The sequence below is a fragment of the Lissotriton vulgaris genome, chromosome 6, assembly GCF_964263255.1.
Source record: "Lissotriton vulgaris chromosome 6, aLisVul1.2, whole genome shotgun sequence".
Lineage (NCBI taxonomy): Eukaryota > Metazoa > Chordata > Amphibia > Caudata > Salamandridae > Lissotriton > Lissotriton vulgaris.
In genome coordinates, this window is record NC_141694.1 from 362,918,000 (window position 1) to 362,932,149 (window position 14,150).

General features: G+C 49.1%; 1 protein-coding gene across 4 annotated transcripts in view; it reads left to right on the forward strand.

Moving 5' to 3' along the window:
• The window catches only part of LOC147707339 (ribonuclease H1-like), a 687,926-nt gene that overhangs the window by 89,317 nt on the left and 584,459 nt on the right, over nt 1-14,150 (forward strand). The window lies entirely within an intron of this gene.

Below are 14,150 nucleotides of genomic sequence, written 5' to 3' on the forward strand. Positions count from 1 at the left end.
ATTCAAATGATGAACACCCGAGACTGTTTTGGGTTTGTCCCCTGATGACATAAAGGGCTAAGGGTAGTATGCGGTCCCACTCTGTCCCGTTTACTGATAGCATCTTCCTGAGATGAACGTGAGAGTGCCGTTGTAGCGCTCAACAAGTCCGTCAGTTTGCGGGTGATATGCTGATGTTTTAATGTGACGGAGGTCTAGCATCTTACAAACTTCCCGCATCAACCGGGAGACGAAGGGTGTTCCCTGGTCAGTTAGGATTTCCTGCAGGAACCCTACCCGGGAGAATAGTTCGATCAACTTCTCAGCTATGACTCAGGATGTTGGGGTTTTCAGGAGGAAGGCTTCGGGGAACCGGGTGGCATAATCTACGATGACCAATGCGTACAGGTTACCCCTCTGGGTTCTAGGTAGGGGCCCTATCAAGTCCATTCCCACCCTTTCAAATGGGGTGCCTATTATTGGATGGGGTTGTAGGGGAACGGCGGGTGGACGGTGTGCATGTCGTTGACAGACATTACAGGATTGGCAATGGGTCTTGATGTCCTTATAAATACCAGGCCAGTAAAAATGTTTAAATATGTTCTGGGTTGTTTTTTCGCTCCCTATGTGTCTGGCCAATAAATGTGTATGTGCATAAAACATGATCTGTTCTCTGAAACAGACTGGTATGAGAAGCTGATGGGGGGGCCTCCTTGTCTGTATAGGAGCCCTTCTTTAATAAGAAAACGGGGAAATTTGGGGTGTGACATGAGCCTGTTCCCACGCATTGAAGAGAGAGTTGTTGTTAGCCTGCGCAAACTTAAAGCTTCTATCAGTGGCCCAGCGTTAAGGGGAAAGCAAAGCTGGTACAGAGGGGGAGATGAGGATTTTCTTGCGGTTTTGGTGCGCAGTTAGTTGGAGGGTGTTAGTGAACAAACCTATGAAGTTGGGGTTGTTTGTCCCTATTATTTCCTCAGGGAGAGTCTCAAGTACCCCCACCTTCACAGTATTGATTGTTTCCTCGTCGACTATGTCTTCATCGACGACGTCGTCGGCACACTCTCCGTCGACACTGTCGTCGACGACCCCTTCTTCGACGGACCTTTCGTCGTCGACCTTCCCACTGACGAGCCCGTCGACGGGACCAATTGGATTTTGGGCTTCATTTTCGTCGTCGACGGAGCCACCGTCGACGAAGTCTTTGTCGTAGAGGACTTGGAACTCCTCTCTGAAGAATGTGAGGAGGGTTTTTTGAAGGCTGGGTCTGTCTTCTCACCCTTAGGAGGCGAAACCAGTTCTGCCTTATCCGTCCCACTGTGGTGGGGGGGGGACTTCCTGAACCCCGGCCATCAGACTCTCTGGGGGTCTTCTTTGAAGCCTTTGAGGGGCGCCCAACAGAGGAAGATGGGGAACCTCTACCCCTTTTCACTGACCTTTTTGAGGAAGCAAATGAAGAAGATTCCTCCTCATCACTGGAAACTCCATGTTTCCTTTCCTTCTGCTTCTGCAGCCATCTAAGCAGTCTTCCAGCACGATCTCTCAAGGTCTTGGTGGAGAGAGCGTGGCAAATCTTGCAGTCCTCTGCCTTGTGATCTGGATAAAGGCAGTAGATGCAATCCTTATGTTTGTCCTCCACAAACAGCCTTTTCTTTCCACAGGTGGAACAGGGCTTGAAAAGGGCTTTCTTTTTCTCAACCACAGACATCTTGAAGAAAAAGAGTTTTCTGAAGTAATCAGAAGAAATTCCTGAAGAAATAACTGTAGAAATCTACTAGAAAGAGATGAAAATAGAGCAGAGCTCAATGGAGACTCCCTAGCACAACGTGCGGTAGAAAATCTGAGGCTCTGAGGTTCCTTCAGGAAGGTTCCAGGGGTGAGGCTCTTCTGATTGGCTGATGCCTAGAGTTTGGTCTCTTTTACAAAAAGAGGCTGATATGCTACAAAAGGGAATGAGGCCTAGGCCTTTCCTTTCTCTTTTGTACCTACTACTATGGTATTTTTTATTACCGAGACTTCCATTCCGACGACGGGGAATGATACAAAGCATGGGAATCTATGAAAGTTACCAATACTGGGGAACCAAAGTTACAGGTAAGTAACTTGTTTTCGTACCCCCACCTTCACAGTATAGGCCCTTGCCCAGTCATGTCTAGAGTAATGTGGGCTACGGGATACTCTTATATCCCCATGGACACACTTAATATACACCCATGTATTGGGGAGGATCTGGTTTGCCCTGACGAATACCTCTTTTATGACAGTGTTTGCAGCCTGAATCCAGCAGCGCCCTAACTTCTTCCCCGTTTACCCTTACGCTCACATGATATTCTCCTCCCAGTTCTGCTGAGTATAGAACAGTCTTAGGGAGATATCCCACTTCCATGGGCTCTTCCGGCGTCTTTCTTTGAGGGCATAGTTGGGCGATGTGGCCCCATGTTCCACATACAAAACATTGTGGCCCCCTGAAGCTGGGTATCTCTGGTTTATGAGGACGGGGCTGGTACGACTCTCTGCTCGGTCTGGGTTTCTTTTCCGTTCTAGGTGCGACTCCTCTGGTGGGTTTGTCTGGTTCGGAAGGGGGTAACTGTGGTTGAGCTCTCGCGAATGTTACCGCCATCTCTACTGCTTGTTCTGTTAGGCCGGGATGCTGCCGCAGCCATTTCTGGGTGTTGTTTGGTAGTGCCTCCAAGAACTGCTCCAAATAGATTGTGTCCATTATCTCTTCCTTGGAGAACCCTGTCGGGGTGAGCCATTTGTTAGCCGCCCATCAGGAAACAAGACAGACTAGCCTCCATGCCATTAGTGTGAGAAGTTGGCCTGATATGCAGTGCTCACTATTCTAGTGATCACTATGTATCAGTCCAAACGACCCTTATTGATGATTGGCTGTAGGTCAACCTTTTAGACCAGCTATCCTAGTAGCATGGACAAGAGCAGTCTTTAGGCTAAACTCTAGAGGGCATGTTAAGCCAGCTGTTATACCATCACATATACCCCTTGAACACCAAGTGAAAGGACACCACACAAGTTGTTATGAAAATAAAAGGATATTTATTTAGAACACAACAGCCCTGGACTCTTTATGAGGACAGGGCGCTAAGCACAATACAAAGCTCTTAAAGAAATTCTGAAAGTCGCACAATTTACACAAATGCCCGAGGGGCACGGAAAACCATATACTACAAAAGTGGAATGCGAAATTACTAGCAGGTAAGTACTACTCTCAAAGACTTTAGAAACGCTAGGCCTACAATGCTGAACCCTTGGATTAGAAGCAGGAGGCCTAGGGACGTCGTGTGCAGAGTGGAAACTCTCACGCGTAATGCGGGATAAAGTCTATGGTTGCTAGAATTTACAAAGTTAGTGTTCTCGGGCGAACCCGACTAGGTGAGTCAAAAACTAAAGTGGATCTAGACACTTAGAGAGTTGGTCTACGCTGGAGCACCGTGGTACTCAGTTTACCTAGCCCAGGGGCTGCGGCTGCATAGGGTTCAAGTGTCGTCGGGTTTCTTCGTTGACGAACCAGGAGCCTGAAGTGGAAGTTGCTGGCAGGCGACCAGTGAAGATGTTCCGGGCCGATCCAAGGACTGGATCAGCTGAAGAGGGTACCTGTAAGCAGAGGGGACCAAGTTCTGAATCACTAACCAGTGATTAGATGGGCACCAGGATGGCACCGGATGAAGTCACCTCGACCAGGTAAGTGGGCGACGCTGGGCTCTGCAGTCTCTCGGACCAGGAGGCGTTGTCGGCGACCAGGATGGAGGTGCGAGCTGTCCCACGAAGGTATCTGCTGTCGGCGATGCTGGACCCAGGATTGGGGCAACAACTCTTGGCAAATGCAAGCCCACGCGGTGGACTCAAAATGGCGTCTGGAGTGGACCAGGAGGGTGCGGGGTACTCCTCTGTTGGAGGGTGGCAAGGGCCAGCCTGGAGCAACCAGACCAGCGATGGAAGTGTCGTCGTTCGTCGTCAATAGGGCTACAAGCCAGCAGGCAAGTGGCCGGACAACGCGGTGAGCAGCAAAGAGCAGAAGGGCCCCACGCAGATCTCGTGGATGCTGGGGGGCTGGACTTCGGTGCTGGAGCTGCTCAGGGTTAGGTCTTCTCAAACCCCAAAGCACTCACTCGAGGATCCCTCGGCGGTCGTGCTGGATAAGCGTCGTGCAGTTCTGAAGATGGCCGGTCCCTCGAGGTCTCGTCACACCCACGGATCTCAGCTGGGCTGATGATGTAGGTAGAGGTCAGAGGTGCCAGGGAAGCCAGGTCTCGTCGTGCTGGTCGGTCAGATTCCGGAGGAAGGACGTGCAGCAAACCGCAGTGTTCTTAGTTGGTGCCCGCAGATGCAGGGTGACTACTCCTTAGTCACAAGGGAGAAATCTTGAGAAGAAGTCTTGAGTTCCTTTCGTAGAAAGTAGTTTCAGGATTCAAAGATGATCTAATTTGGAAGGGTCCCCGCTCCCACCTTTATACTAAAGAAAGGGGCTGGTACGGGACTAGGTCCTGCCCATGGGTGGGACCAGGAAGGGGGGTGGTTACACCCCTCTCCCATGCCGGACTTTCCCCAGCTCAGGGGCTGGTGTGCCCCTGGAACTGGTTCAAACTGGCAGATGCACAGTGAGCACCGGGGTGCCACTTGCAGTCACCTTCCTATTCAGCCCTGCCTACCTTGGATACACAAAACCCTGTCTGGGATGGTGCTAGCACCGCCCCTGACAGGAAACCCTTTGTCCAAGCTCCCCTCGCTGGAAGGACTCCCAGCTGCAGGGGGTCAGACTTGTGTCTGTGGTGGCAGCATCCATTTTGTGATGTTGAGGCTCGAGTTAACTTTAACCGGGGTTCACAATTACATACATGTCGTTTCCCTCTAGAAGGGTGGAATGCTAACCCCGTCGCCAGAATTGGCGAGGGGTTAGTATTCCAATTCGTATGACACCTTACTCGACATGTTTTGATAAAGCGATACCAAAGATAGCAAATAACCGCGAGGATTATAATGCACTTAAGAGTATATGGTACGCGTTATCATGGAACAGCTATTAGGACTTGGTTCCGCAAGCTGCAGACGGCTCAGCTCATGCCAGAGCACCATCTCACATAATTCCAAGCACTCTGCCTTCAGGATTGTTAAGGCCTGCCATAGGAGTGACTGATAGGAATCTATGTGTCTATTTTAGGGTTAGATATAGGTATACTATATCTAAAGCAAAGGGTGATTACACCACCTTGCCCCAGCTGTCGTGCAGCCAGTTGTGTCAGATTTAGATGGCCATCCAGGGGTGGCATAATACATGCTGCAGCCCCTGGTAGGCCCTGGGTACACCTATGCCCTGAGTTACAGGGTCTGATAAGGTGGCCCAGTACCAATTGGTAAATGCACCTAAGGTACACGTGTCAATTTAGTGAGAGAACAGCAAGGCTGTGGGTCTGATTAGCAGGCCCACAGCCAGAGAAGTCGTAAACCAGTGAAGCAAAAAGCAAAAATCTGGGGTGATCATAGGATTGCAGACCCTACTCTCCTACAATTAGTTCACAGAGATAAAGCAGGCAGGCACATATCTGAGCAGTTAGGCAGGTCTCCTAGGAGTCCCGATATAGAACAGGCAAACACACCGCCCAGCAGGTCGCATAGGTAGAACACAGAGGCACTCGTTTCAACAAATCACGGAGATACAGCAGGCAGGTAATCCTCACAGCAGTACATGTAAGTAGAGCAAGCAGCTTCGCGCCTATCATTTTACAGATATAAAACAGACAGGCACGCTCCCAGAAGGTCGCAGAAACAGGGCGGATATGCGCACACTCCCAGAAGTTCACAATGGCAGAGCAGGCAGAGACACACCCCAGCATTTCACAGCGGCAGAACAGACAGGCACACACTCCCAGCAGCGCACATAAGTAGTGCTTGCAGGCACGCATCTTTAGCAGTGCACAGAGGTACGGCATGCAGGCGTACACCCCCAGCAGTGCACAGAGGTACAGGCGTACAGCATGCAGGCGTACACCCCCAGCAGTGCACAGAGGTACAGCATGCAGACACAGTCCCCCAGCAGCTCACAGCGGCAGAGCAGGCAGGCATAAACATATCTTAACAGCGCACATAGGTAGTGCTTGCAGGTACGCATCCCTAGCATTGCACAGAGGAATGGCATGCAGGTGCACACACACATACCCAGCACTGCATAGAGGTACATCACGCGGGCACACCCCAGCCGTACAGCGATACAGCATTCAGACGCACACCCCCAGCAGTGCACAGAGGGAGACCATGCAGGCGCACACTCCCAGCAGTGCACAGAAGTTGAGAAAGTACGCAGGCTCACCCCCTGAAATGCACAACGCCCCCCCCGCCCCCAAGAAGTGCACGCTGGCACCCCCGCAGCAGAGCAGAGATGAGGCATGCATGCAGGCGCACACCCCCAGCAGTGCACAGAAGTAGAAAATGCACGCACGCTCACCCCCAGAAGTGCACGCTGGCACCTCCCAGCAGAGCAGAGATGAGGCATGCATGCAGGCTCACCCACCCCCAGAAGTGCATGCAGGCACCCCCCCCCCAGCAGTGCACTGAGGTACATCAGGTAGGCGTGCAGAGCGGAGATAAGGCAAGCATGCAGACACACCTCAGCAATGCACAGAGGTACTGCACGCAGGCACCCTCCCCTCCCCCACAAGTGCACTCAGGCACCCCTCAGCAGCACGGAGACGAGGCAAGCATGCAGGCGCACACCCCCCATCGGCGCACAGAAGTAGAGAATGCATGCAGGCACTCCCCTCCTCCCCCCAGTAGTGCGCGCAGGCACCTCCCAGCAGAGCGCAGACGAGGCACGTATGCATGCAGGCAGCACTCCCCGCCGGCGGGTGCACTGGGCTCTCCGGGGCTGCCTTTGGGCAGGAGTGCTTCGGGCACCAGCTCTCCCTCAGAGTAGGAGCCCCCGGCCGTGCCGTTGCATAGCAGCGCCCTCCGGCCGCCATTGGCTCCCGCCGGGGCAGAGGGCATGGAGGGGGTCCGCTCTGCCAGGGTGGATGAGGTGGAGGAGGATGCGGAGGAGCCGGGCAAGAGAGGACCTGAGGGAAGAGCACAAAACTGACATGGCACTCCCGGATTTTTTGTAATTGTGTGACACACTCGCACGGCGAAACCACGCCGCCGCCGTGACCTGCTGCCCCCACCCTTCCCCATGCGCAATCAACCTAGTGTTCATGAAGATTTGATGAGTCTTGTTGTATAATTTTGCAACGGTCCATGCCGTTTTTGTCATGTTTGTTTCAAATGTCAATACAGATATATAAAAAATAAAAAAAAACATTTAGAATGCATTTACTTTAATTTGTTGAATAGCACAACTCAATCCAATGTAGGGTATCAGGGTGTTTTACACTACACATATATTATACAGAGAATGAATAATACAAGTGTGTAAATCAATGTACAGAAAACATTACGCAAGACTACAAGAAGTCGCATGTCACCCATTATGGTAGTATTCTGTGTTAAGAATGACTGGTCTTGAGAAACACAATGTCGGGATTTAGATCATAACACAGTGGTTAGCGGTGTCTGTATTTAATAAGGCTTATATACTTTTCAAAGGAACCCTTTTTAGAAACCTTAGGATAATTAAAGGTATAGAAAACAATAAGGTTCTAAACCTTTGTCTTTCAGTTTGCAAGCAGCTCTATGATGCTGGTACATTGCACACTATGCTTTATTAGACGAACTATAATTTATTAACTCAAAAACAGAAAGCTCTTCAAAAGCAGTAAACCACTGAGCTAACTAAATAAAATACAAATCTGTGATCTGCATGCCAGAGTTTGTTCTTTGCAGTAGACACATTAACACTGTTACATTATGAGTCAAAACTGTGACTCTACAAAGCCCAGATCTCTACATCGAGTGCATTACCACTAGGGTTCGGCACACAAAGATCTCAACACATGTGCCTTAAAACTAAGACGTTTTCAAATGCTGCGCGTTTGTGACCCATTAAATAAACCAGAACAGATTTACTGTCACACTTAACCTTGTCGCCAAATTATTTACGGTAGAGTTTAACAAAAGAAATCTTTATGAATTGACTGTCATACTACACTTTTCATGACTCTCGAGACTCAACCGCCTTACTGCTATCATAACTTGCCCCCCAATTTATGAAATATCGAAAAACATTTCCAGCACTGGCCTATGCACTAAAACATACAACCCTTAGAACTTGTGCAGTAAAATGAACCGATCACAGGGCCAGTGGATTAAAGCCCATCACGTCTACGCCTTATGGGGTAATCCATCATCACAAAATTCAACATATTGAGATGAAGGGAACCAGTGCCAGGGTCTTTTAGTAGAACTTATCACATCTACAGACTACAGTCAATGTATTAAAGTCTTCACCACTGATAGAAAGCACAACTCAAGAGTCTGCTCATGAAATACACCATCCCAGATGACTAGACAACGCATCATAATCCGGTGAATGACTATACTGGTCAAAATTGTTTTTATTTTTGCAATTGTTGTCGCTCTCGCCTCAAAAAATCCATATTCCGTACAAAGTCAATGGGAAAATGTGTACACTATTTCGGACATCAAACCTTCGGCTTTGAAAATGTAAAACGCTGACTACTATACACTAAACAGCCGACGCACAAAACACTCTATTCTTCTAGAAGCCAACGTCCAATCATATGCGGGTTATCAAATATGCCGATGCCCACTGTTAGAAAAACACACTTTTGCTGTACCTTTTAAGACCAGGCAGACTGCATGCACTATACATAGACAGGCAATTGAGAAGAACAGTACATCACGTGCAGTACACACGTATCAAATTATAGGGATTGACTTACTTTTTAAACATACTGGCGGCCGCGAAATGGCCACGGGTGCTGAGGGGCGGAGAACGCCCCGGCTCAGTGGGGCTGGGGGGAAAGGAACGGGAGTGCAGCAATTGAGGCGCAGTGATAAATGCACCCCACTCCCTTCACAAGCACATGAAGCGTCTGCTCTTCGAACAAGCCGGATGTCACCCGCTTTACGGCAGTCTTCAGCAACAAGCCGAGGTGCCGTGACAGCGGGGGGGGGGGGGCGGGAACGGACAGCGGGATGGGGGCGGGAACGGGCACACGGAGAGCGGGGGGGGGGGGGACAGGAACGGGCACACGGACAGCGGGAGGGGGGGGCGGGGCGGAACATCGTGAACCCACCCCTGAAAGCGACACTTCCAAAATGGCGAAATCGAAGCTTTAAAAAAAAAATAAATAAACACACCCACAGCCGCATGACGTGGGCAAAAGCCTAAAATTCTCGTGAACGCCCACGAATTTGCTCCGGCATTGACGGACAGATCTCTGTTCCAATGGCTAGCCTCCATTTATGGAGCTAGCCAATGGAACAGGGGGCGGGACTACACACACATACTCTAGACAAAAGATTTTGCCTGCGCGAAATGCTGCTTGCCCAGCTTTCGAAACCTAGAAACAGGAAGGGGGAGGTAGAGTAAATAAGAAGGATTCTTACTCCACAGATGTACTTGTATAAACAAAAGGAATCCAACTTAAGGTATAGGGGAAGTGTTCACCACAGTGGTGTGGGAGCACTTGGTGTTTTGTAAAATACCACTCACACACCAAAAGGCCCCTTGGTGTCATGCTTCAACATAGGGGTCTTCACACCCCTCTAACGGAATGCGGCGTGCTACGACCTACGATTACGCAGGAGCACTTTTTTTGGTTTTGACTGTGTGGTGCATGTGGTGCATGTGGGATATTTTATGTGAGTGGTGGGACGTGGTGAAAAAAGTACCTGGCCTGTGGGTATATATCTAAAAAAATGTATTCTTAACCCCGGCTGATACTGTTAAAAGAAGTGCAGTGTGAGGTGGATTCTGTTGTGTTAATGGACAGTACCTCGTGTGTGCGTCGACATGTTTCGGAGACAGAGCTCCTTCTTCTGGACGGGGGCACAACTTCCCCACCATACTAACTTTTCACTAGTATTATTACAAAAATTTATTAATGTTAATAACAAAAAGTGAAAAAGGAAAATATCTATGTGTATAGTAATAAAGGCTACAATGTGCCTACAGCGGTATTACTCGGGTGCAATGCCTGAGAAAAGAAAAAGAACAAAATGTAATGGTTACCCATGTACTGGGTAGTTCAGACAGGTACAATCACCTGGAACCTAACCATGCGCTTTTATAAGCCCTGTAAAGGAAAGACACTGACAAAACACACAACATAGAAACATACTCTAGTAATGTAATGGAAGCTTTTGTCATACTTGTCAAGTATTGCTTGCTTCATGAGCATTCGGAACGTCTGGTGTGTGATTGCTAATATGCAAACTAAGTAAGAAACGTTTCAGGTATTAGTATGGTTCCTTACTTGCTTTCTAGGTCTTAGAAATGCTTGTTTGCACACTTTATACTCACAAACTCGGGATGAGTTATTCTCCGTCTTACCCCACACGCTGCTCCGCCGAAGTGAGGACAGCTCAGGGCGATCGGTATTTATACCCTGTTCTCTGTTAATTGTTTGCCTCGTTAGCGGAACAGAAGTTGGTAAATGCGCAAAAAAGGGTTTTCCGCCTTTAATTGAGCCCAAATGATGTTAATTGAATCATTGCAAGCCGCTGTATGGGACGTCCGAACGGACTCGGTAAGTATTTCGGCCACCTTTTGATGGTGTGAGAGCTGTGCGCCTGCGTACTGCTCTACCGCTTCTTGGTGCATTATCAGTATGGCGCATGCGCGTAGCTGTACATGCTGTCACCCGCGCATGCGTATAGTTCTTGAAATATAAACTGGAGAATGGAGACTCGTAAGTATTCAGCCCCGTTTGATGGTGTGAGAGCTGTGCGCTTATGTACTGCTCTACCGCTTCTTGGTGCGTTATCAGTATGGCGCATGCGCGTTGGTGTACATGGTGTCCCACGCGCATGCGTCTAGTTCCGAAAATATAACCTGGAGATTGGAGACTCGTTTAGAGATTGAATAAATGATTTTGTCAGACATAACCCTGAAAAACGAGGAGAAAGTCATCATGTGCAAAAGTACTTGTGAATCAAACACTAGGACACATTGTTGGGTAGAAATGAAGTCATAATTCCCAGGATACTAATGCCCAGCCGAGTGAGATTGCAGTACTGATTAGCCCCTATCAAAGTACTTTCTAAAGTTGGGGCGTACGTTTGTTAATCAATCTATGTGTTGGCTATATGTAAAATATATGTAAAATGAGGGGCATCGTGAGATCAGTTAGTAGGACAGGTGTCCCCAGGGAACATCATCGTTCAGACCCGTAATGTGGGTTCCCAGACGAACAACCTTCTTTGTTCTTTGTGAAAAAGGCCCACATCTGATGGCAGTTGTTCAATCACTGTCCACCTTAAATCATTGACGCAGTGTTGAGCATTGATACATGTAATAATATGTTCGAGGCATGTAAGCTTTAGATCACATGCTTTGCATACTACTGCCATCTAGTGTTGGGTTCGGATGTTTGTAAGTTGTTTTTCTTCGAAGAAGTCTTTCCAGTCACAAGCTAGCCTTTCGGTGACAATCTAACACTGGAGTCGATGCCCATGCACATTGTTTTTTTCCGCCATCGGGTTTGGACGTGAATTGCTGCGCTCTGATTCGACATTGTTTCTCCGGTTTCCCTCGGTGCGCAAGACACTCATCCTCGACGTTATTATTTTCGATTGCGTAATCCCCTTCTCCGCGTATCGTATTTACTGCAAAAGACCCTCTTTCGATCAGGTAGCTCGTGGAAGGCTGTTGGGCCTACCCGCTTCTGTAGATGGAACTGACTTCATTTAAATATTGGCATCAGTGCCATGCGAATTGTCCGCATACTGACTGACACGAACTGTGCAACCTGTGCTTGTCTCCGGAGCACAGCGAACAGGACTGCGACGCATGTAAGGCGTTCCGATCGAAGAAAACACTTTGCGCCCGTCGGGCTCAACTTCTCGACATGCAGAGGCAACACACAAGTTTCATTCTGGACCTCTTCAGAGAAGAATTTAAACAAAAGGCCGGAGACGCCATGGAGCCAAGGAGGACCAAGACCCCGATTTCCCTCTCAGGCTACAGCTTCGAGGGGGACTAAGACAACCCGCAAGGGCAGCATACAGGGAGTACAGATCTTCCCTTGTCCCAAAGTCCACCTCCTGCCCAAGAAAAAGAATCTGGTCCAATCCCCGCCTCCGGACCACAGTCGGCACCAAGAACATGTTTTTGACGCCCCGCCCTCTGGCTTGGCACCGAAATGTATCCAAAAACCTTCTGGCTCCGAACAGAGCAGTTAAAAAATGGGCACGGAGCCGAAAGTTTCGGGATTGAAGTCAAAGACCGACTCTGCCCCACCCCCTTCGAAGCTGAAAACTTCTTTGGATCGAAATCGGTGGCATCTAAAGCCTCTGCATCCAAAACACCGGCGCCGAAGGCATCGGCACCGAAACAAACGGATGGAACTATTCCATCCACAGAGCAACATTTCGATGCTCTTCCCTCCAAACCGGTTCTGAAACAGTGCAAGCTATATATTCACCCAACAACTGAACATATTACCACAAAGTTGACAATAAAACGCAAACCCGAGACCAAAGAGGTCTACCACATTCCTTTAAAAAGGAAAAATGTTGGTACTGATCCTTCTCCTCCTCTTCCATCGCCTCGTTCTCCTCAGTTTCAACCATTACTAATTTCACCTGGGCACTCACCACCTCATACACCTGAAGATCAAGATGATGGGGCTGGGGACAATGAGCCAATACCTGCAAACTCCTGGCCAGATTACAACACCAATTCCCCCACAGGGAATGATCCTGATCTGTACCCTACCAAGCCTTCTCCACCGGATGATAGTGTAGGATACATGGAACTGTTGGGGAGAGTTGCTAACTGCCATGGGGTTCAGCTGCATAAGGAATCCCTGGAAGAGGATTTCATTTTCATGACTCTTAGTAGTACATAAGTCCTTGCACAAACTCCCCATGCTCAAGGGTATGATCAGACACGTAGACGATATTTTTAATGATCCCGTCAGGGCACGTATCCTCATTCCTAGGGTAGACAAAAAATATAAGCCGCCACCTTCAGATCCAGCATGCATACGGGTCAGTTACCATTTAATTCCTTGGTAGTTTCCAACGCACACAAAAGGGAAAATTCACAAACAGGAGATGCTCCTCCCCCAGACAAAGAATCTAAGCTGCTAGACGCTAAAGGGAAAAGAGCAGCCTCCCAGGCTGCGAACTTTTGGTACATCTCCACTAAACAAGCACTGTTAGCTAGATATGACAGGGCGCATTGGGATGACATGGAGCAGTTGCTCAAATTTCTACCTTTGAGCACAAGTCCAAGGCGCAAGACCTAGTGCAGGAGGGACTGCTCATTTCGAAAAATTCTATCCGGTGTGCCCTAGACGCTGCAGACACTTCAGCCAGAGCTGTCCACACCAGCGTCCTTTTAAGAAGGCATGCCTGGTTACTTATTTCAGGATACAAACCAGAGGTTCAAACTTCTATGCTGAACACACCATTTGACAAGGAACACCTCTTGGGCCCTGTGGTAGATTCCTCACAAGAAAAAATGAATAACACAGAAGTGGCCATATCTATGGGATCCCTTCAGTTAACCCCAGGACGTGGTTCCTTTCAGCCTCCTTTTACTGCAGTGGGTCCAAAAATACCTCCTCAGATAATTCCACCACCACCTACAAAGGCAACAATCAACCCTCTGCCTCTAAGGGTTACTTCAGAGGGGGTTACAGAGGAAACAATGGCAAAGATCGAGGTCCGGGTTGCGAACCTGACAGTACATCCCCCTCCCATCAAAGGCCCAGCATCGGGCGGGCTTTAGCAGGGTGCTTCTTGTGGAACGCTGCCACCAATCACAGAGCGTGCACTCCCGAAGCAGGTTCCCACGACTGCTCCTCAGGGCCATAGCCCTTACACGCCACCAGATACCACAACTTGCCCCTGCACCACTTCGAGTCACATATCCCTTCCACTTCGTATTCAGTCTACGCGTCCACCACCACCGGACTCGGGACCTTCCGCCTGACAGACGTTGAAGGCTTGAGCAGCGAAACATGGAATACCGGGTGGATACGCAAATGAGAAAGTAGGCGCAGCCGCACATTCACCGGGCTGACACATTCCGTGAT